This window comes from Anarhichas minor, unplaced genomic scaffold (assembly GCF_050575085.1).
Source record: "Anarhichas minor isolate MPS153535 unplaced genomic scaffold, ASM5057508v1 ptg000090l, whole genome shotgun sequence".
NCBI lineage: Eukaryota > Metazoa > Chordata > Actinopteri > Perciformes > Anarhichadidae > Anarhichas > Anarhichas minor.
In genome coordinates, this window is record NW_027466536.1 from 34,638 (window position 1) to 58,267 (window position 23,630).

The 23,630-nt window shown below is 41.5% G+C and overlaps 1 protein-coding gene and 1 long non-coding RNA gene across 2 annotated transcripts in view; one reads left to right on the forward strand and one right to left on the reverse strand.

Moving 5' to 3' along the window:
* The window catches only part of fa2h (fatty acid 2-hydroxylase), a 39,921-nt gene that overhangs the window by 7,562 nt on the left and 8,729 nt on the right, over window positions 1-23,630 (forward strand). The window lies entirely within an intron of this gene.
* LOC142938816 (uncharacterized) lies at window positions 3,886-7,457 on the reverse strand. The gene is made up of 2 exons (XR_012949696.1): window positions 5,806-7,457; window positions 3,886-5,244 (listed from the first exon to the last, which is right to left on the reverse strand). It is a non-coding gene; the product is annotated as an uncharacterized LOC142938816 (long non-coding RNA).

Consider the following 23,630-nt stretch of genomic DNA (forward strand, 5'->3'; position numbering starts at 1 on the left):
GCTTAGTGACAGTTTTCTAAATTTGTCTTCAGAACATGGCAGCATGGTGAGGGTGGATGCATTGTTTATATGGCACTCACCTGCTACCGTCTGTATGGTAACATGACACCTGCTGCACAAACTGGCTATAGCTACACACAGCCTCTGATTAGAGAGAGAGAGAGAGAGAGAGAGAGGGAATCTCAAGTCCTGGTCATTCAGGTTTGACTGGTTCTTTTAGTTAGAGGGAGACGAGTGATATCGCCAGCTACACACACACACACACACACATTCCATCCTCTTTTCTTTCGTTGTGTCCTCGGGCTAAAAAAAAACAAAAAACGAACGAACACGCGCCTGAGGCGGATGATGTCGAAGGGGACTCGGCGCAAGGGTTCTAGCAGCAGCACCGCAACAATAGAGGATGTGACTTGTATTGTGGATGTGTTGCATTCATTATTCACATGAAGTATTGTTTACATTCACCTCGTGCTAGAGGGCGATGACATGAAGGTTCACTAGATTATCAATTACAAATATGTCAAGTGGAATTTCATGTTGCAGCAGATTCAAACCTCTGGGCCGACACGCGCATTATTTAGCGCTGTAGTTAACGAGGTAGGTCACTCTGCTATGGCGGAGGTCCGCGCTCTCCGAATGCCCTTCTAGTTCACGTTGTAACAGACAGCGACGGTTTCTTTGGGGAGAAAGTTCGCCCAGGATATGGTTCTGTGTACATTTGTCATGTGTTACTGAAAAGGAGAACGTTCCTGGTCATGCTTCATGCTGTCTTCATGACCAACAGCCTCAGAGGCCTCAGCCCCAACGAGGTGTGGTTATATGTTTGAGGCTCTGCTCAGACTGCTGCCTCTCAGCTGACAGCAGTTTCGTGGAAGGGACAAAAGCAGAACCTGCTGAAATGACTGAGGGTTTGGATGCTGTTGTGTAATGACTTGTCGGGTCATCTGGTAACCGCAAGGTTGGTTCCATCCTTGGCTGCTACGTGTCTTGTGCCCTAAGTGTCACTGAGCCAGACACAGAACCCCTAACCGCTTCTCAGCAGCCCACTGCTCCCAATGTGCTAGGGATGGCTTAAATGCAGAGGCTAAATTTCATATATATGTAGCTAATGTATAATGACGACTATAATAAAGGTGTGATAGTGGCTGAGGCTGAATCCAGGAGAGGAGAGGTGTGTGTGTTACCATCGCTCCGTCATCTGGCCAAAGTGTGAGCCGCGAGAGAATTCAACTATGACATAGTCATGTGATCTTGTTGCTGCTGTCATTGTTTGAAAAGAAATCTGAATATCAGAGCAAGGCGCCTACTTATGATTCAGTAACGTTATCACTTATTTTTTTTAAAGCTTGCGCAACACTTGATTTTGACTTTTTCCACACCCTGTAATTGCCACATGGAACTGCTCGAAGAAGTAATCCATATATATATATATATATATATATATATATATATATATATATATATATATATATAGCGTATGTATGTATAAATATAACTTTTAGAGATGCCCACCATCGGGTTTTTTTGCAGCCAATTCGGATTGCAGATCGTCAATGAGTCAATGGCCGATACAGATGGTTTTGTTGTTGTTTTGTTTTGTTATAGCAGCTGCTATCCAGAGTAAAAACACACAATTCAGATGATTATGAAATAAAAGATTGTATTTTTATTGATAAAAATCATTTTTAATGATTTATTATATGCTGCTAAGCGCTAGTGTTAGGGAGTTAAACAGGTCATAATTCCCTCTCTAATATGTATTTTATATTGCTGTGAAACCATCTCCTTCAAACAGCTGTATTTATTCAAAAAAACATACATTTTACAAGATTATATTCAAACACATTATAACACGTTATAATTTACCTTCAACCAATACTCTATTACTCTCATACTTTTATTTTTACTGAAAGGAGCCTGAACGCATCATAGTGTAACTGAATGGAACCTCCGTATGTTAGCTGTTAGCTCTGGTGCTGCCAACGTTACCAGCTCTCCTCCCGATGATTAAAACACAGCTTTGTTGTTCACAACGGAGCATTATCTTCAACTAGAAAGCATTAATGCCGATCTCCCGATCGCATAATGAATATCTCACACACTTCACACTGTGATGGTTAAGGTGTGTAATTAATCCACGGTTCTCATGCGTCCGTTACACTATTGAGACTGAACACAGATGACACTGGTTACAAGTTCTACCTCGGTTCCCTGAGTATGTCTGAGACCTAGATGAGATAATGAAGCCTCTTCTATGCGTATCAGGTCATGCTTTTAAGAAGAAGAAGAAGAATAGAAATGTACTTTATTCATCCCCAAGGGGATGAATAAAGGATTTGATGATGTGTGAAATAGATTCATAAAGGTCAATAGACTTTGGTTAGTCACTTCTGTTGGATTTGTAAATAAACCATTTTCTCTTGCATTCGCTGTGATCTGTGTGATTGATCGATGTGCCACACAAGTGGTCGGTGTTATCGAACGCTGCGCAGTTGTATTGAACTTTAACCCAGCTCTTTCCACACTCATCCGTCCGGGGACCTGCTGCCGACACGCCCTCAGAAACACACACACACACACACACACGCACACACACACACACACACACATACACATACATACATACATACAGTTGTCACAACGCCCGGTCCGTGGCAGGTTGCAATGTGCAACCTGTATTAACCTGTATTAACCTGTATTAACCTGTATTAAAGTATTAACTGACATGAATACATAACAGCGTTATCCAATCACACAACAAAGAAAAATACTCAAAGTGCTCGGCGATGTGGCCAAAATGTTCCATCACGATATCGGGTCATTTCATTTCTCGGTGCCGATACATATCACAGTATAGCATGTTTTCAGGTAATTCAATACATAAAAACATGTATATGACATAATCACATGGTTTTGTGAGCTCTTGTGTGAATTAAAGCTCCTACAAGGAACTTTCATCTTGTGTTGAATTCGGCCCCCCCTGTGTTTGCGAGCACCAGAGTCCCTTTAGAAAACTACATTTTACTGCAGAAAGATAGAATAACTATAGAAATAGACAGTCTTCTCGCTGGTGGTCTCATGTACTTCTGGATATAGAGGCATCGGCATTCATTTCAGATTGTTTCATATCTTGATAAATGAAACCAAAGCCAGGGGTCCACTTCCTGATTGCGCATGTTTTGGAGTACCTGACCCCCAAATCATGGAAGAACACAGTCGGGGTGAACAAATAAGAAATATTTAGCGCGCTTGACCAGATGTTCTGGGTGTAGAGCTCTGGGTGTTCTTACAAAACGCTCGTATCAGCTCGGGTGTGATAAACCTCCACATGCTGACGCTCCTCATCTGCTATGTAACTGGAGACCAGAGGTTATGAAAGCTTTTTCTAGCACGAAGGGCACCTGTAGAGCTGCTGCCTCTGATGCTCTGTTGTATCTTGGCTGTTATTTATTCACTAAAGTCCTGGAGGAATCCTCAACCATGCTGCTGGAGACTGAGCCAAAAGCAGTGTCAATGTGATGATGATGATGATGTTTTTTATTCATTCACAAATTGGGTTTGACTTTAGGGAAATAGACTCGGAGTTAAGCACCTGCACGGCTTCAGAGTGTCGCCCTTTGTGCCACTGCCGCCATCTTTTCATCACAACAATCTCGACTTCACAAACCAACCGTGACCAAGTCTGCTTACATATTGGCTTCCCAGAGGGCAACAGCGACGCAGCCTTTGCCCCACACATAATTCCCCCACCTTTAGTCCCAACACCACTGTACCTGTCATAAACAGCCATAAAACACACGGTAATAAAATGCAATGACAGAAAACCACGCACACCCTGAAGATAAGGATCCCAGTTTTTCTGTCGAGATTGGAACAACCTTTAAATTGTTTGGTGTTAGTTTACCTCAAAGTATCCAATCAAGCCAAACGTCATTATCAATAAAAGACAAGACAAATAAAAAAATACAAAAATGGGCCTCGTGCAAAAAGGGGAATTGGTAGAGTGGGATGTCTTTACCCGACCACCATTTTCTCGCGAGTGCCTGGTTAGCAGTCTATGGCTCGAAAAAAAAAAAAACTTGTTTGATTCCTTTTTATGACTCGCCTAATTTTGCAAGTGAGTTGTTCAATTGACGAGCCTAACGTGTCATTTTATTTTATTTTATTTTAGTCTTTTTGTTGAGCCCTGAGAGGCTATTCAATCGGTCACAAGTTGTGTTCTCAATAATATTATATCATTGCTATATTTTAGATGCATTTGTCATGACAATGTTCAAATATTAAGATTTGCTGTCGAAAAAGTTTGATGGTGTTTTTATTTGCTTGATTGGTTTAACCTTTGAGCCTTGAGGGACAAGGGAAGGGATCCTGGATGATGCACGTGCTTAGAAATAAAAAAATACAAGTTACAGTAGATATTTCTGCTGAAGACTAGGCACAGAAATAGTTGAATGCAGGTCAGTATACACATTTTAAATCAGGGACAAGGGGCATTGGCAGATACCCTGCGATGAGGTATTGGAATTAGGAGCTGTTACTTCAAAGTGCTGATCCATCAAATTTCCTCTGCCCTGTTATACGTAAGCAGTGTTGCGTCGGTGTGGCTCACCCATCCAGCCCCTCTATCCTTCACCTTTGACCCCATGCCCTAGTTATATCAGTATCTGTCCTGCTCAACCCTCAACCCTCTTTTGTGTCATTTCAACCCACAACCGCATGATGCCATAGAGACCATTTCACAGTTCTAAACGGGTCCAAGTTTATTTCCTGTTGCAGTGCATTGAATATATCCGCAAAAGTGAGGGTCGTTACGTCATTGTGACAGCACAAGTGAATGGGGTGTGCATGGCGAGTCCCAGTACAACCCATCATATGTGTATTCTTTTTGATCTAAATGTGTTTGTTTTCATGTTATTGGACTCCAAAGAGAACCTCGGCTCTGTCCAGCAGCTGCATGTAGCTCAACTCAAGATACAGTAGCAACATCACGAGACCAGGTTGATTTATTAATGGCTCTGATGATGACAGGTTTGACTCGATGATATGGCCTGCCACAGTTAGGTAAATACAGGGCCTGTTAGTATGCTGCAATATCAGTGTTTGATTTGCATTCAGCTACACAGACGTCCTGGTTAAGGTCTTTAGATGAACCATTGTCATTAAGGGACAGTATGCAGCCTCTCCTCATGTGCTCTTCTGGTAAAACTCCTCGGTGTCAGGTGACAGCGGTCCTCAGCTGGAAATCTGCGGTGAGAAATACATTTGTGTATGTGTGTGTGTATAGCTGCTGCCTTCCACTCCATGCCGGCTCTGCCCTTTCCTTTTCCAACTCACAGATTTTACACATGGCCACAATTGCAGACAGATCATTTAAATAGAAAAGAATACAGCCGTTGTTGCAAACCCTTCTAATGGCCTTGATGAAACAATTGGAATGCTAGGCAACAGCTTGGGCCCATGTTTACTTTCTGTCAGCTAAGTGCTTGGTAGTGTGACCAAAAATCAATATCACTATATTTTCTTTTTAATCTGGAGGTTTCACAGTATTTTTTTTTTTTTTTTTTGCATGACTGGGCCTTATATATGTTTATTGTTGTTTATTCTACAGTCAGGAGTAAATAAAATATATTTAAAAAACAAACATTTTTAACAGTGGGCATAAATGAATGAATTTTAACAATTCTTATTGTGCAAACTGCAACAATTCAATGTGGCGTTATGTCATTCACATATACATATACGTATATTGTCATACATATATACTGCCACAGGAAATACACTGGTACACATTTTGAATGTTCACACCTGCGAAATGGTCCATACATCCATGGTCTCTGTACATTTTGATGGTGAATTCAGCCGGAGCAAATCGCTGCTCCGGGATTCTGATCTCAGGGGACTGCCCTGTGTGTGTGTCACTGGCCACCGTACCTAAAGGCCACAGGGGCACGTTGTTTAGCACAGCTACGTATGTGGAAGAAACAGTTTTGTCTGCGCTTAAGGTTGATCAATTATTGAAATGCCCCATTAAATTGAGACTTGATTGAAGTCTTTAAAATCAAAGGTCAATTTGCTGCAAATTTTGCTTAGTGACAGTTTTCTAAATTTGTCTTCAGAACATGGCAGCATGGTGAGGGTGGATGCATTGTTTATATGGCACTCACCTGCTACCGTCTGTATGGTAACATGACACCTGCTGCACAAACTGGCTATAGCTACACACAGCCTCTGATTAGAGAGAGAGAGAGAGAGAGAGAGAGGGAATCTCAAGTCCTGGTCATTCAGGTTTGACTGGTTCTTTTAGTTAGAGGGAGACGAGTGATATCGCCAGCTACACACACACACACACACACATTCCATCCTCTTTTCTTTCGTTGTGTCCTCGGGCTAAAAAAAAACAAAAAACGAACGAACACGCGCCTGAGGCGGATGATGTCGAAGGGGACTCGGCGCAAGGGTTCTAGCAGCAGCACCGCAACAATAGAGGATGTGACTTGTATTGTGGATGTGTTGCATTCATTATTCACATGAAGTATTGTTTACATTCACCTCGTGCTAGAGGGCGATGACATGAAGGTTCACTAGATTATCAATTACAAATATGTCAAGTGGAATTTCATGTTGCAGCAGATTCAAACCTCTGGGCCGACACGCGCATTATTTAGCGCTGTAGTTAACGAGGTAGGTCACTCTGCTATGGCGGAGGTCCGCGCTCTCCGAATGCCCTTCTAGTTCACGTTGTAACAGACAGCGACGGTTTCTTTGGGGAGAAAGTTCGCCCAGGATATGGTTCTGTGTACATTTGTCATGTGTTACTGAAAAGGAGAACGTTCCTGGTCATGCTTCATGCTGTCTTCATGACCAACAGCCTCAGAGGCCTCAGCCCCAACGAGGTGTGGTTATATGTTTGAGGCTCTGCTCAGACTGCTGCCTCTCAGCTGACAGCAGTTTCGTGGAAGGGACAAAAGCAGAACCTGCTGAAATGACTGAGGGTTTGGATGCTGTTGTGTAATGACTTGTCGGGTCATCTGGTAACCGCAAGGTTGGTTCCATCCTTGGCTGCTACGTGTCTTGTGCCCTAAGTGTCACTGAGCCAGACACAGAACCCCTAACCGCTTCTCAGCAGCCCACTGCTCCCAATGTGCTAGGGATGGCTTAAATGCAGAGGCTAAATTTCATATATATGTAGCTAATGTATAATGACGACTATAATAAAGGTGTGATAGTGGCTGAGGCTGAATCCAGGAGAGGAGAGGTGTGTGTGTTACCATCGCTCCGTCATCTGGCCAAAGTGTGAGCCGCGAGAGAATTCAACTATGACATAGTCATGTGATCTTGTTGCTGCTGTCATTGTTTGAAAAGAAATCTGAATATCAGAGCAAGGCGCCTACTTATGATTCAGTAACGTTATCACTTATTTTTTTTAAAGCTTGCGCAACACTTGATTTTGACTTTTTCCACACCCTGTAATTGCCACATGGAACTGCTCGAAGAAGTAATCCATATATATATATATATATATATATATATATATATAGCGTATGTATGTATAAATATAACTTTTAGAGATGCCCACCATCGGGTTTTTTTGCAGCCAATTCGGATTGCAGATCGTCAATGAGTCAATGGCCGATACTGATGGTTTTGTTGTTGTTTTGTTTTGTTATAGCAGCTGCTATCCAGAGTAAAAACACACAATTCAGATGATTATGAAATAAAAGATTGTATTTTTATTGATAAAAATCATTTTTAATGATTTATTATATGCTGCTAAGCGCTAGTGTTAGGGAGTTAAACAGGTCATAATTCCCTCTCTAATATGTATTTTATATTGCTGTGAAACCATCTCCTTCAAACAGCTGTATTTATTCAAAAAAACATACATTTTACAAGATTATATTCAAACACATTATAACACGTTATAATTTACCTTCAACCAATACTCTATTACTCTCATACTTTTATTTTTACTGAAAGGAGCCTGAACGCATCATAGTGTAACTGAATGGAACCTCCGTATGTTAGCTGTTAGCTCTGGTGCTGCCAACGTTACCAGCTCTCCTCCCGATGATTAAAACACAGCTTTGTTGTTCACAACGGAGCATTATCTTCAACTAGAAAGCATTAATGCCGATCTCCCGATCGCATAATGAATATCTCACACACTTCACACTGTGATGGTTAAGGTGTGTAATTAATCCACGGTTCTCATGCGTCCGTTACACTATTGAGACTGAACACAGATGACACTGGTTACAAGTTCTACCTCGGTTCCCTGAGTATGTCTGAGACCTAGATGAGATAATGAAGCCTCTTCTATGCGTATCAGGTCATGCTTTTAAGAAGAAGAAGAAGAATAGAAATGTACTTTATTCATCCCCAAGGGGATGAATAAAGGATTTGATGATGTGTGAAATAGATTCATAAAGGTCAATAGACTTTGGTTAGTCACTTCTGTTGGATTTGTAAATAAACCATTTTCTCTTGCATTCGCTGTGATCTGTGTGATTGATCGATGTGCCACACAAGTGGTCGGTGTTATCGAACGCTGCGCAGTTGTATTGAACTTTAACCCAGCTCTTTCCACACTCATCCGTCCGGGGACCTGCTGCCGACACGCCCTCAGAAACACACACACACACACACACACACGCACACACACACACACACACACATACACATACATACATACATACAGTTGTCACAACGCCCGGTCCGTGGCAGGTTGCAATGTGCAACCTGTATTAACCTGTATTAACCTGTATTAACCTGTATTAAAGTATTAACTGACATGAATACATAACAGCGTTATCCAATCACACAACAAAGAAAAATACTCAAAGTGCTCGGCGATGTGGCCAAAATGTTCCATCACGATATCGGGTCATTTCATTTCTCGGTGCCGATACATATCACAGTATAGCATGTTTTCAGGTAATTCAATACATAAAAACATGTATATGACATAATCACATGGTTTTGTGAGCTCTTGTGTGAATTAAAGCTCCTACAAGGAACTTTCATCTTGTGTTGAATTCGGCCCCCCCTGTGTTTGCGAGCACCAGAGTCCCTTTAGAAAACTACATTTTACTGCAGAAAGATAGAATAACTATAGAAATAGACAGTCTTCTCGCTGGTGGTCTCATGTACTTCTGGATATAGAGGCATCGGCATTCATTTCAGATTGTTTCATATCTTGATAAATGAAACCAAAGCCAGGGGTCCACTTCCTGATTGCGCATGTTTTGGAGTACCTGACCCCCAAATCATGGAAGAACACAGTCGGGGTGAACAAATAAGAAATATTTAGCGCGCTTGACCAGATGTTCTGGGTGTAGAGCTCTGGGTGTTCTTACAAAACGCTCGTATCAGCTCGGGTGTGATAAACCTCCACATGCTGACGCTCCTCATCTGCTATGTAACTGGAGACCAGAGGTTATGAAAGCTTTTTCTAGCACGAAGGGCACCTGTAGAGCTGCTGCCTCTGATGCTCTGTTGTATCTTGGCTGTTATTTATTCACTAAAGTCCTGGAGGAATCCTCAACCATGCTGCTGGAGACTGAGCCAAAAGCAGTGTCAATGTGATGATGATGATGATGTTTTTTATTCATTCACAAATTGGGTTTGACTTTAGGGAAATAGACTCGGAGTTAAGCACCTGCACGGCTTCAGAGTGTCGCCCTTTGTGCCACTGCCGCCATCCTTTCATCACAACAATCTCGACTTCACAAACCAACCGTGACCAAGTCTGCTTACATATTGGCTTCCCAGAGGGCAACAGCGACGCAGCCTTTGCCCCACACATAATTCCCCCACCTTTAGTCCCAACACCACTGTACCTGTCATAAACAGCCATAAAACACACGGTAATAAAATGCAATGACAGAAAACCACGCACACCCTGAAGATAAGGATCCCAGTTTTTCTGTCGAGATTGGAACAACCTTTAAATTGTTTGGTGTTAGTTTACCTCAAAGTATCCAATCAAGCCAAACGTCATTATCAATAAAAGACAAGACAAATAAAAAAATACAAAAATGGGCCTCGTGCAAAAAGGGGAATTGGTAGAGTGGGATGTCTTTACCCGACCACCATTTTCTCGCGAGTGCCTGGTTAGCAGTCTATGGCTCGAAAAAAAAAAAAACTTGTTTGATTCCTTTTTATGACTCGCCTAATTTTGCAAGTGAGTTGTTCAATTGACGAGCCTAACGTGTCATTTTATTTTATTTTATTTTAGTCTTTTTGTTGAGCCCTGAGAGGCTATTCAATCGGTCACAAGTTGTGTTCTCAATAATATTATATCATTGCTATATTTTAGATGCATTTGTCATGACAATGTTCAAATATTAAGATTTGCTGTCGAAAAAGTTTGATGGTGTTTTTATTTGCTTGATTGGTTTAACCTTTGAGCCTTGAGGGACAAGGGAAGGGATCCTGGATGATGCACGTGCTTAGAAATAAAAAAATACAAGTTACAGTAGATATTTCTGCTGAAGACTAGCCACAGAAATAGTTGAATGCAGGTCAGTATACACATTTTAAATCAGGGACAAGGGGCATTGGCAGATACCCTGCGATGAGGTATTGGAATTAGGAGCTGTTACTTCAAAGTGCTGATCCATCAAATTTCCTCTGCCCTGTTATACGTAAGCAGTGTTGCGTCGGTGTGGCTCACCCATCCAGCCCCTCTATCCTTCACCTTTGACCCCATGCCCTAGTTATATCAGTATCTGTCCTGCTCAACCCTCTTTTGTGTCATTTCAACCCACAACCGCATGATGCCATAGAGACCATTTCACAGTTCTAAACGGGTCCAAGTTTATTTCCTGTTGCAGTGCATTGAATATATCCGCAAAAGTGAGGGTCGTTACGTCATTGTGACAGCACAAGTGAATGGGGTGTGCATGGCGAGTCCCAGTACAACCCATCATATGTGTATTCTTTTTGATCTAAATGTGTTTGTTTTCATGTTATTGGACTCCAAAGAGAACCTCGGCTCTGTCCAGCAGCTGCATGTAGCTCAACTCAAGATACAGTAGCAACATCACGAGACCAGGTTGATTTATTAATGGCTCTGATGATGACAGGTTTGACTCGATGATATGGCCTGCCACAGTTAGGTAAATACAGGGCCTGTTAGTATGCTGCAATATCAGTGTTTGATTTGCATTCAGCTACACAGACGTCCTGGTTAAGGTCTTTAGATGAACCATTGTCATTAAGGGACAGTATGCAGCCTCTCCTCATGTGCTCTTCTGGTAAAACTCCTCGGTGTCAGGTGACAGCGGTCCTCAGCTGGAAATCTGCGGTGAGAAATACATTTGTGTATGTGTGTGTGTATAGCTGCTGCCTTCCACTCCATGCCGGCTCTGCCCTTTCCTTTTCCAACTCACAGATTTTACACATGGCCACAATTGCAGACAGATCATTTAAATAGAAAAGAATACAGCCGTTGTTGCAAACCCTTCTAATGGCCTTGATGAAACAATTGGAATGCTAGGCAACAGCTTGGGCCCATGTTTACTTTCTGTCAGCTAAGTGCTTGGTAGTGTGACCAAAAATCAATATCACTATATTTTCTTTTTAATCTGGAGGTTTCACAGTATTTTTTTTTTTTTTTTTTGCATGACTGGGCCTTATATATGTTTATTGTTGTTTATTCTACAGTCAGGAGTAAATAAAATATATTTAAAAAACAAACATTTTTAACAGTGGGCATAAATGAATGAATTTTAACAATTCTTATTGTGCAAACTGCAACAATTCAATGTGGCGTTATGTCATTCACATATACATATACGTATATTGTCATACATATATACTGCCACAGGAAATACACTGGTACACATTTTGAATGTTCATACCTGCGAAATGGTCCATACATCCATGGTCTCTGTACATTTTGATGGTGAATTCAGCCGGAGCAAATCGCTGCTCCGGGATTCTGATCTCAGGGGACTGCCCTGTGTGTGTGTCACTGGCCACCGTACCTAAAGGCCACAGGGGCACGTTGTTTAGCACAGCTACGTATGTGGAAGAAACAGTTTTGTCTGCGCTTAAGGTTGATCAATTATTGAAATGCCCCATTAAATTGAGACTTGATTGAAGTCTTTAAAATCAAAGGTCAATTTGCTGCAAATTTTGCTTAGTGACAGTTTTCTAAATTTGTCTTCAGAACATGGCAGCATGGTGAGGGTGGATGCATTGTTTATATGGCACTCACCTGCTACCGTCTGTATGGTAACATGACACCTGCTGCACAAACTGGCTATAGCTACACACAGCCTCTGATTAGAGAGAGAGAGAGAGAGAGAGAGAGGGAATCTCAAGTCCTGGTCATTCAGGTTTGACTGGTTCTTTTAGTTAGAGGGAGACGAGTGATATCGCCAGCTACACACACACACACACACACATTCCATCCTCTTTTCTTTCGTTGTGTCCTCGGGCTAAAAAAAAACAAAAAACGAACGAACACGCGCCTGAGGCGGATGATGTCGAAGGGGACTCGGCGCAAGGGTTCTAGCAGCAGCACCGCAACAATAGAGGATGTGACTTGTATTGTGGATGTGTTGCATTCATTATTCACATGAAGTATTGTTTACATTCACCTCGTGCTAGAGGGCGATGACATGAAGGTTCACTAGATTATCAATTACAAATATGTCAAGTGGAATTTCATGTTGCAGCAGATTCAAACCTCTGGGCCGACACGCGCATTATTTAGCGCTGTAGTTAACGAGGTAGGTCACTCTGCTATGGCGGAGGTCCGCGCTCTCCGAATGCCCTTCTAGTTCACGTTGTAACAGACAGCGACGGTTTCTTTGGGGAGAAAGTTCGCCCAGGATATGGTTCTGTGTACATTTGTCATGTGTTACTGAAAAGGAGAACGTTCCTGGTCATGCTTCATGCTGTCTTCATGACCAACAGCCTCAGAGGCCTCAGCCCCAACGAGGTGTGGTTATATGTTTGAGGCTCTGCTCAGACTGCTGCCTCTCAGCTGACAGCAGTTTCGTGGAAGGGACAAAAGCAGAACCTGCTGAAATGACTGAGGGTTTGGATGCTGTTGTGTAATGACTTGTCGGGTCATCTGGTAACCGCAAGGTTGGTTCCATCCTTGGCTGCTACGTGTCTTGTGCCCTAAGTGTCACTGAGCCAGACACAGAACCCCTAACCGCTTCTCAGCAGCCCACTGCTCCCAATGTGCTAGGGATGGCTTAAATGCAGAGGCTAAATTTCATATATATGTAGCTAATGTATAATGACGACTATAATAAAGGTGTGATAGTGGCTGAGGCTGAATCCAGGAGAGGAGAGGTGTGTGTGTTACCATCGCTCCGTCATCTGGCCAAAGTGTGAGCCGCGAGAGAATTCAACTATGACATAGTCATGTGATCTTGTTGCTGCTGTCATTGTTTGAAAAGAAATCTGAATATCAGAGCAAGGCGCCTACTTATGATTCAGTAACGTTATCACTTATTTTTTTTAAAGCTTGCGCAACACTTGATTTTGACTTTTTCCACACCCTGTAATTGCCACATGGAACTGCTCGAAGAAGTAATCCATATATATATATATATATATATATATATATATATATATATATATATATATATATATATATAGCGTATGTATGTATAAATATAACTTTTAGAGATGCCCACCATCGGGTTTTTTTGCAGCCAATTCGGATTGCAGATCGTCAATGAGTCAATGGCCGATACTGATGGTTTTGTTGTTGTTTTGTTTTGTTATAGCAGCTGCTATCCAGAGTAAAAACACACAATTCAGATGATTATGAAATAAAAGATTGTATTTTTATTGATAAAAATCATTTTTAATGATTTATTATATGCTGCTAAGCGCTAGTGTTAGGGAGTTAAACAGGTCATAATTCCCTCTCTAATATGTATTTTATATTGCTGTGAAACCATCTCCTTCAAACAGCTGTATTTATTCAAAAAAACATACATTTTACAAGATTATATTCAAACACATTATAACACGTTATAATTTACCTTCAACCAATACTCTATTACTCTCATACTTTTATTTTTACTGAAAGGAGCCTGAACGCATCATAGTGTAACTGAATGGAACCTCCGTATGTTAGCTGTTAGCTCTGGTGCTGCCAACGTTACCAGCTCTCCTCCCGATGATTAAAACACAGCTTTGTTGTTCACAACGGAGCATTATCTTCAACTAGAAAGCATTAATGCCGATCTCCCGATCGCATAATGAATATCTCACACACTTCACACTGTGATGGTTAAGGTGTGTAATTAATCCACGGTTCTCATGCGTCCGTTACACTATTGAGACTGAACACAGATGACACTGGTTACAAGTTCTACCTCGGTTCCCTGAGTATGTCTGAGACCTAGATGAGATAATGAAGCCTCTTCTATGCGTATCAGGTCATGCTTTTAAGAAGAAGAAGAAGAATAGAAATGTACTTTATTCATCCCCAAGGGGATGAATAAAGGATTTGATGATGTGTGAAATAGATTCATAAAGGTCAATAGACTTTGGTTAGTCACTTCTGTTGGATTTGTAAATAAACCATTTTCTCTTGCATTCGCTGTGATCTGTGTGATTGATCGATGTGCCACACAAGTGGTCGGTGTTATCGAACGCTGCGCAGTTGTATTGAACTTTAACCCAGCTCTTTCCACACTCATCCGTCCGGGGACCTGCTGCCGACACGCCCTCAGAAACACACACACACACACACACACGCACACACACACACACACACATACACATACATACATACATACAGTTGTCACAACGCCCGGTCCGTGGCAGGTTGCAATGTGCAACCTGTATTAACCTGTATTAACCTGTATTAACCTGTATTAAAGTATTAACTGACATGAATACATAACAGCGTTATCCAATCACACAACAAAGAAAAATACTCAAAGTGCTCGGCGATGTGGCCAAAATGTTCCATCACGATATCGGGTCATTTCATTTCTCGGTGCCGATACATATCACAGTATAGCATGTTTTCAGGTAATTCAATACATAAAAACATGTATATGACATAATCACATGGTTTTGTGAGCTCTTGTGTGAATTAAAGCTCCTACAAGGAACTTTCATCTTGTGTTGAATTCGGCCCCCCCTGTGTTTGCGAGCACCAGAGTCCCTTTAGAAAACTACATTTTACTGCAGAAAGATAGAATAACTATAGAAATAGACAGTCTTCTCGCTGGTGGTCTCATGTACTTCTGGATATAGAGGCATCGGCATTCATTTCAGATTGTTTCATATCTTGATAAATGAAACCAAAGCCAGGGGTCCACTTCCTGATTGCGCATGTTTTGGAGTACCTGACCCCCAAATCATGGAAGAACACAGTCGGGGTGAACAAATAAGAAATATTTAGCGCGCTTGACCAGATGTTCTGGGTGTAGAGCTCTGGGTGTTCTTACAAAACGCTCGTATCAGCTCGGGTGTGATAAACCTCCACATGCTGACGCTCCTCATCTGCTATGTAACTGGAGACCAGAGGTTATGAAAGCTTTTTCTAGCACGAAGGGCACCTGTAGAGCTGCTGCCTCTGATGCTCTGTTGTATCTTGGCTGTTATTTATTCACTAAAGTCCTGGAGGAATCCTCAACCATGCTGCTGGAGACTGAGCCAAAAGCAGTGTCAATGTGATGATGATGATGATGTTTTTTATTCATTCACAAATTGGGTTTGACTTTAGGGAAATAGACTCGGAGTTAAGCACCTGCACGGCTTCAGAGTGTCGCCCTTTGTGCCACTGCCGCCATCTTTTCATCACAACAATCTCGACTTCACAAACCAACCGTGACCAAGTCTGCTTACATATTGGCTTCCCAGAGGGCAGCAGCCTTTGCCCCACACATAATTCCCCCACCTTTAGTCCCAACACCACTGTACCTGTCATAAACAGCCATAAAACACACGGTAATAAAATGCAATGACAGAAAACCACGCACACCCTGAAGATAAGGATCCCAGTTTTTCTGTCGAGATTGGAACAACCTTTAAATTGTTTGGTGTTAGTTTACCTCAAAGTATCCAATCAAGCCAAACGTCATTATCAATAAAAGACAAGACAAATAAAAAAATACAAAAATGGGCCTCGTGCAAAAAGGGGAATTGGTAGAGTGGGATGTCTTTACCCGACCACCATTTTCTCGCGAGTGCCTGGTTAGCAGTCTATGGCTCAAAAAAAAAAAAACTTGTTTGATTCCTTTTTATGACTCGCCTAATTTTGCAAGTGAGTTGTTCAATTGACGAGCCTAACGTGTCATTTTATTTTATTTTAGTCTTTTTGTTGAGCCCTGAGAGGCTATTCAATCGGTCACAAGTTGTGTTCTCAATAATATTATATCATTGCTATATTTTAGATGCATTTGTCATGACAATGTTCAAATATTAAGATTTGCTGTCGAAAAAGTTTGATGGTGTTTTTATTTGCTTGATTGGTTTAACCTTTGAGCCTTGAGGGACAAGGGAAGGGATCCTGGATGATGCACGTGCTTAGAAATAAAAAAATACAAGTTACAGTAGATATTTCTGCTGAAGACTAGGCACAGAAATAGTTGAATGCAGGTCAGTATACACATTTTAAATCAGGGACAAGGGGCATTGGCAGATACCCTGCGATGAGGTATTGGAATTAGGAGCTGTTACTTCAAAGTGCTGATCCATCAAATTTCCTCTGCCCTGTTATACGTAAGCAGTGTTGCGTCGGTGTGGCTCACCCATCCAGCCCCTCTATCCTTCACCTTTGACCCCATGCCCTAGTTATATCAGTATCTGTCCTGCTCAACCCTCAACCCTCTTTTGTGTCATTTCAACCCACAACCGCATGATGCCATAGAGACCATTTCACAGTTCTAAACGGGTCCAAGTTTATTTCCTGTTGCAGTGCATTGAATATATCCGCAAAAGTGAGGGTCGTTACGTCATTGTGACAGCACAAGTGAATGGGGTGTGCATGGCGAGTCCCAGTACAACCCATCATATGTGTATTCTTTTTGATCTAAATGTGTTTGTTTTCATGTTATTGGACTCCAAAGAGAACCTCGGCTCTGTCCAGCAGCTGCATGTAGCTCAACTCAAGATACAGTAGCAACATCACGAGACCAGGTTGATTTATTAATGGCTCTGATGATGACAGGTTTGACTCGATGATATGGCCTGCCACAGTTAGGTAAATACAGGGCCTGTTAGTATGCTGCAATATCAGTGTTTGATTTGCATTCAGCTACACAGACGTCCTGACAGGGATTAAGCTAGAGAGGCTGTCGCTCACCAACACTGTAGCTCCCTGTCTGTTTTCTTTTTGTTTTTTACACCTTAACAAGAATAATTTCTTACTAACGTTAATGGTCTTATCGCCAAATTAATGTGGGACGTCTCAACAGACATATTGCTGGCTAACGTTTGCTAAACAACTTAGTTCATTAACGAACAAAGTAACAAGTAGCTAAACACAGGTCCAGACTTAAAGAGGCATAACGTTATCAAATGAGAAAATTGGAGCCACCTCCTGACAATAATAGAGAGAGCTGGCTAACATTAGCCCTCCTGAATATTGTGAAATATCATTAACAGTCTGACGGTCGGTTAGTTATTGATACAAACAAAGATGCTCTATTACAATCAAGTGCATGTAGAATACTATCGGGTTGGCAACAGCGTGAGTTCCGTGACTTAATGACCCTTCCTTCCTTCCTTCCTTCCTTCCTTCCTTCCTTCCTTCCTTCCTTCCTTCCTTCATGTCCTCGGTTGGAGTGTATATAAAAGACATCAGCTGATAGGGAGTAAACATGGACCCCAGCTGTTGCCACGCAATTGAAATCCATTGAAACAATCTATTAATGTCAATGTATTTTCACCATTTGGTTTCTCTTCCTCCCCACCACCTTATCTTTGGGAACACAATAAATCATAACGAAATGAAAGGGGGCCAAATGGCAGTGTGGACCGCCATCCACAGCTACTTCTTCATGTGTTTTAAATTGTTGAATCATCACCGTTGTCCCATCAAGCTAACCTAAAGTGTCACAGATTTGAGGGACGTTTTCTCTTATTGTAATCTCGACCAAATTCGGGCCCCTATTGCCCTGAAAGTCTGTTTTATTCCTCTTCACCACATCCATTTAAGTCATCCACCCACATTCTCCTCCTCGTCCTCCTCCAGCGGAGGCTGACTGTAGTTCCTGTGTTGCGATGGTACCAGGCCACATCGCCACCCCACTCTAACCATCTCCTTTGTTTTATTTTGCGTCTCATTCGTTCATGTTTTTTCCTCCTACTGGGACAGAGCACTCCTTATGTTTTCTCCTTGACAGTGATGTCCTCTGTAAAATAAGATCATTCAGTCACCCTGCCCTCTCCCAACGAGGCGTCTCTGAAGTTTGCATTTAATTGTTATTCATGGATATTAAAAAAAACACCGGCAATAACCACAAGACCGTACTCCTGTGTCATGAAAGGGTAAATTGAAGATTTCATCAATTAAATCAATGATCTACCTAAACGGCAAATATGGACAAAGGAGGAATGACGTGGTTGAGGTTTGCCTTTCAAAAGACAACAAAAAGGCTTCTTTAGGTTGAGGCTTGTTGAATGCTCTTAATCACACTATATAATGTAAGCTAGCGCAGCATGATGCTAAAGTCCTATAATCATCCCTCCCCATGCTGCAGTCGATAGGTGTCATTCTCGACATGACAATGGGTCGAAGTAGGGGAGAGTTGTGTCAACAGCACAGGGATACCACCCATTGTCTCAGCCCGGGCCTGAAGGGTGTACACAGGCACTCCTGGATCAACAGGAACACAGATCAAGACCAGCAATTAGTTACTGAACTCCCTCCTTGTGCATTCAGTGTTCATTTAACAGCTAGCTAAATGAACCCGCTATTCATTTGTTCTTCGGCTCTCTGGCTTTACGTTCAGGCAGCAACGTAGAGGATGTGACAGAGAGGGCGATTTAACCCGAGCTGCCTTTAACTTGAGTCCTGTAGTTGCAAAAATAATTCAGATTGCATAGAAGTCTATGAGAAAATGAGCCTACTTCTCTCTTGATTTATTACCTCTGTAAACATTGTAAACGTGAGTTTATGGTTTCAATCTCTAGTTTCAAGTCTTCTTCAATACAGCATGATGTTAATGATGTTAAATTATGGTCCATTTAGAGTCAAATAGACAATAAAGCAGGGTCTGCTTTAGCGCGGGGCTACCTTGTGATTGACAGGTCGCGTCTCTGCCGCGGCGTCGCTCCTCTGTAGTCCAAATATGGTCGCTTCCGTTCACTGGTTGCAAAAAACTAAGATGGCGTTGGCCAAAATCCAAGATGGCGATGGCAACAATGCCAAACTCAAGGATTCAAAACAGCAGTCCACAACTCAATGAGTGATGTCACGACGACTACGTCCACTTCTTACATACAGTCTATGAGATATACTGACATGTTTTGTGAACCATAGGCGGCCTTACTTTTCATGGTGGAAGACAGAAAGAATAGAAACTAAAGGTAAACCAATAAATGTGAGGTTCCTGATTACAGTTCAATACAGAGTATAATGGACACGTTGACTTCCTGACACCAAATTGCCCCAATGTCCAACTTCAAAAGAAAAGAGAACCTCTTCTCACACAAGCCTGGATTATTAGAAACTATAACTTTGTGCAAGTCTTCCTTTAGATATTTCTTTCCGTGGAGAAATGAAACGACCAAAAAAGGACCACATCCTGTTGATCTTTTTTGCAGCCACAGCATGTTGTGTTTGCTGCAACTGTGTCCTCGTAGGGAAGGATAGTTTTCTAAGTGTTATAGTCAGGCTTAGTTGTTTTTGTCATACAGTTGTCCCACTGCGGGACTAATAAAGGATTATCTTATTTTATCTTATCTTGTATAATCATAAAGGAAATCAAACATTAAGGCAATTACTGAACAACTTCCTGTCTTGGTTTATTCCTGGTCAGGTAGGAGAGTGCAACAAAACATTGGCATCCCAGTCGGTGAATGGCTGGAGGAACACCGTGTACCTGGTTTGAATTTCGCTATAATCTGTTGAAATAAATATGTAAAACCGTATAAATTGCCTTTCCTTTCTGTGCGCAGAGGTGATGTTTTTAATCTCCTGTACTTATTTACATGCTACAGCGATCGTTTTATATGTGTCAGCCGCCACGGGACACCTTCGACGCCTTTAATGGCTTTAGGTGCTGACACATTTTCAGTGTTATCTTATGGGAATATAACAACCGGTTTAGTTAACATTTAGCCCCATTTAAACCTTCCGTAGTAACATTTTGAAAATGATGAAGCAGAGGTTTCCCTCGAGCTTTGAAGGGTGGTTCAACAGCAGAAACCACTTAAAGTTACAATACATATCCCTGTTGTAGTTGGCGGGACATGATGTGCCATCACAATTGCTTTGATTATTATCCGTCAATATTTATGTTTTGGTTGATCATTTAATGGCTTAGTCCATTTCTGAATTGGATACTTGGCTGAGTAGGTGAGTTTGATATGAAATCTAGCTTGGTAGTCATACTCCTTGGCTCTCTTTCAGTTTCTCTTCTGTGACAGAAACAATAGAAAGTGGAATTTTACAAAAACACAATAGAGGATTTGTATTTAAAATCTAACAAATCTATGCAACAAAGGGACTCCGATTCAATTCTCTGATCCGGCTAAATAACCCACGACAGAACTCTGATCATGTTCTTTTTTCTGTTTTAAAGTTCTTGGCCGTTAGTGTTCCTCTTCTTAGAACCTGCTGACACACTGTTCCCTTTATCGAAGTCACTGAAATGTATTGTGGGGCGACTGTGGCTAAGTGGATAGTCGTTCAATCAGAGGATCGGCGGTTCGATCCCCGGCTCCGCTAGGCGCATGTCGATGTGTCCTTGAGCAAGACACTTAACCCCAAAATAGCCCCCGTAGCTATAGCGACGGTGTAAGTCGCTTTGGATAACGTCTGCTAAATGGCCGTAATGTAATGTATTAACAAACAAACCCTCTCACACAAATGCACAGGCAAATATCAGTAGTTGTACATGATAGACTGTCAACTATTTGTTTTCACCTTTACCAACTGTAATTATTAATGGACATACAGGATCTGTGACGTCATCACAAAGTTTAGTCTGTGGTTCAAGAACTCTTGGGCGGGCCAGTGGGAGAAACACTACTGCAACTTTTTTAACGTTTGCGTCGGGCGACTGAATAGGCGCCATCTTGTGTACAGTTGTTATAATGCATCCATGGCTGAACCACCTATGATCGCATTTTATAAGCTAGTGGAGAATTCAAGTTTGTCTTTTTAAAGAACATGGGCTTTTGGAGAAAAATGCTATTTGGTAATATGAGAGTAACACATGCCACTGTATCTGATTTTATCTCTATTTTTGTTTTTATGCGTTTGAAAAACAAAAAATAGGAACTGAGTTGTGTAACTATAAAAACATGTCGTGAATAAAAAATAAACAGGAACCAGACACCGTTGATCACTTTCAAGCCAAACTGGAGCTTTCCTTCTATATTCATTATAACTTATGAATCATCTATAGTGATACTGATCAACACTGTACCACGTTTATGTTCTTACATATAAGCTCAGAGAAAGCTCATTTAATTAAAGTCAGAAGAAACTGAAATTGTATTATCTTAAACTGTTCTGATTGTGTGTTCCGTCTGCATAAAAAAAAAAAAAATCTTTAAAGTGGTATGTGGAGGTTTGCACATATTTAGTCATAGCAGAATTGTGAGGTGTGTCTTTGCATCGCTATATCTGAAACAATGGCAGTGTTAACACACTTCTAGTGAAGCATTGCTGCACCGCACCTGCAGAGTCCGTCGAGCTCCAGCGAGCTTTTGTTAAGCCGGTCCTGTATGTATGAAGTGGGACGAGCTCATTAAACGTTGCTCACAGTCTCACTCACGTAGGCCACTGCTGATACAGAGGGTGTGTCTGCTTAATACTGTCAGCAACATAAAGCTATCACGCTGCTTCTTTCAGTGTGTGTGTGTGTGTGTGTGTGTGTCGGTAGCTTTGAGCCAAAAGAGTTTGCCCTGTGTGATTGTTTTGGTATCGGGTCTGTATCACCATGTACAGTATCACCTATAACAACGCTAAACAAATGACACGCTCAACGTACAGTGTATTTGTTTTCTGACACTGACTGTACTTCTGTGTATTTGATGAACATTTTCACAAACATTTCATCCAATCAAATTAGTATTGATACTGCTGTTATAAAGAGCTACAGGACACGGACACGCAATATTTTTTAGCTGCTGTTGCTTTTGTTTTAAGTCTCTGGGTCTGTCATTTTAATAAAGTATATAAACGTATCGTCCTGTGTCAGGACGATCTACATCCCTGTGTGTGTTATCTGTATAGACAATACTGTAGACACGGCAGGGGGATGGATCAGAAAACAGGTTTCAAGTAAAGTATTGATCTCGTGTTACTAGACGTCAGAGTGAGCTCCAACATCGAATGTATTAGTCTTCCAAGAAGGACAAGACATCTTAATGGTCCCTTTGTGTCGTTTTATTTTATTATTATTTTTTTTTAAAGTACAGTGATAATTGGGGGGGGGGGGGGGGGGGTATTGTTGAGTTCGAGAGCCTCTTAAACTATGGGAATTGCCACCTTTGACCCAGTAATACTAAAAGTCAGCCGGTTTCAATTATGAACAAAAGCATTTAATACTTCTGATGCTAAAACAGTTGCATAGTGAAGTACATTATTTACAGTTACATAGAATATGACCCGCTCACCCCGGAAACGTTACCACCACACCGTGGAACAGGAGCAAGAGAGCGGAAGTTCTTTCTCTCCCGCCTTACATAGTTCAAAAAACATCCCATAATGTCCGTAGTTCCTATTGGCTAAATCCAGCTGGCTCCTCCTCTCTCAGCCAGCTAGGACCCCCCCTGGCTCGGGTGATGCTCCTTCTGCGTCCGCTGCAATTGCCTGTCTAGAAATCTTTGTCTATCCCTCTGCTACTCTTTACAGTTTAATACATTCAATGATTGTCTTTTATGGCTTAACACTCCTATGATAAACATACTATATAAAGATAAGGTTTTGCAACTTTTGGCAAAAACTTTCACAGCAGTTTCACAAGCATAGAGCTAAAGGTGCTACAAATTCTACTAAGATACACTTCTAACTACAAATCACTTGTAACTACAAATCCTAAAACACTTCTACAATTATGAATCTTCTAATTATGTATTCCAAGACACTTCTAATTATGATTTCTTAATTATGAATTATTAAACACTATTATAATTTCTTAAAGCACAGTTCTAAACCCAAATTTCCTACAGTATGTTGCCGCTGTAGGTGTTATATTACCACGGTGATGTAGGTAACAAACCACAGGGGACCTGTGAGTAAGGGTGTGTTTTATGTTTGTGTTCGCTTGTGCATCAAAACCAACCAGCTGATAAATATTTCACTTGACTGACAGCCAATCAGAGGGGGAACAGAGGCGGCCAATGGCAGACCAGAGAAGGAAGACGGTGATGAGTTTGGTGACATTGTCACCGGACGAAAGAGAAGCAGATATAGAAACACGTTTCCATGCATTCTTTTGACTTACGAATATTCGTCCTGG